This window comes from Cimex lectularius, unplaced genomic scaffold (assembly GCF_000648675.2).
Source record: "Cimex lectularius strain Harlan isolate CLEC.00 unplaced genomic scaffold, Clec_2.1 scaffold174, whole genome shotgun sequence".
NCBI classification, from domain to species: domain Eukaryota; kingdom Metazoa; phylum Arthropoda; class Insecta; order Hemiptera; family Cimicidae; genus Cimex; species Cimex lectularius.
Window position 1 is genome coordinate 1,219,318 of NW_019392881.1, and position 1,495 is coordinate 1,220,812.

The 1,495-nt window shown below is 36.7% G+C and overlaps 1 non-coding gene across 1 annotated transcript; it reads left to right on the plus strand.

Moving 5' to 3' along the window:
- Window positions 1-718: 718 nt before the first annotated feature.
- Trnah-aug lies at window positions 719-791 on the plus strand. Its single transcript has one exon. It is a non-coding gene; the product is annotated as a tRNA-His (tRNA).
- The last annotated feature ends 704 nt before the right edge of the window (window positions 792-1,495 follow it).

Below are 1,495 nucleotides of genomic sequence, written 5' to 3' on the forward strand. Positions count from 1 at the left end.
TTCCGTTGTGTAAGGTTTATTCGCGACAAAAGCTTGAATTTTATCATAATTTGAACGACGACCAGAGCTCTTTGCGCCTTCCAAATCAAAATTTTAGCTTATCAACAGAGCAAACCACCTACAGATGGTGTTTTCTCCTAAAGGATCATAAAAAATGTATATGAGTTCCTCGATATAGTAAAAAAACAACGACATTAAATGACAAAAATGCACCATTTAAAAAAAAAAAACATTTTATGTTAGAAGAACACCTTCTAAAACGAGATCTCGAACGAAACTAAAAATAAAAACAATAATTTCCTAATTTCGTGGTCCGCTTAAACAATTAAATCATTACAATTAATTAAGGTTTTTAGTCGAGATGAAAAAAGTTAATGGCACGAGAGGGATTCGAACCCACGACCTCCGGCTTGATACGCCGCTGCTCTACCACCTGAGCTATCGTGACCTCGATCCACTCGGACATCAACTCCCCATCTCAACCCCACCTTATGAGTTTTCCCTCCTTTTGCCATTTTTCATTAGCTTTATTTCATCTCAACTAAAAACCTTAATTAATTGTAATGTATTAATTGGTCAAGCGGACCACGAAATTAGCGAATTTAATGCTNTGAGCTATCGTGACCTCGATCCACTCGGACATCAACTCCCCATCTCAACCCCACCTTATGAGTTTTCCCTCCTTTTGCCATTTTTCAATTTTTCAAAGTGGATCGAGGTCACGATAGCTCAGGTGGTAGAGCAGCGGCGTATGAAGCCGAAGGTCGTGGGTTCGAATCCCTCTCGTGCCATTAACTTTTTTCATCTCGACTAAAAACCTTAATTAATTGTAAAAACAATAATGACTAAACAATCATTGCTTCCAATCCATTAGGGATACAATTAAAATATTGAGTAACCAGCAGTTTATTAATGCAAACTGGAAGATAAAATGATATTGTATCATAGCATAATGGTTCAAACTACATAATACTAATAGTAATACTTTAATAATAGTCTTTATGAATAAATAAAAAACTTTACAATCTAATTCCAATTTTATCGTAAGACGATGTACTTTTAAGTGCATTGTCTTTTTTGGGACTGTAATCAACTTCTATCTATCAATATTTTATGATTTTTCCTTAATTGAATTTTTTCGAGTAAAGGAAAATTCAATTTTCTAGATCAGCAGTTTTGTAGTTAACAACTAGGATTTAATCCGGGAAATTTTTTTCACAGGGAAAGTTCTCACCCTAGGAGAAATCTCATTAAGGGGGTTAGATTGAATCGTAAGTTGAGGGTGTCGGAGATTACGATTACGTGGAAACTCGTGGAATTTCCGTGAGGGGAGATGTTAATTTCACTTAAGATCTACAAGATCCTGCTCGGCGGTCTCGAGGATTTCCATAGGAGATGTCTGATCCTGAATCCTTGTGACCGAGGTGCATTAGTAGCGGGCTTCCGCAATCCTCTTCTTACACCACATTCACACTCCCCTTGTTCACTATTCACG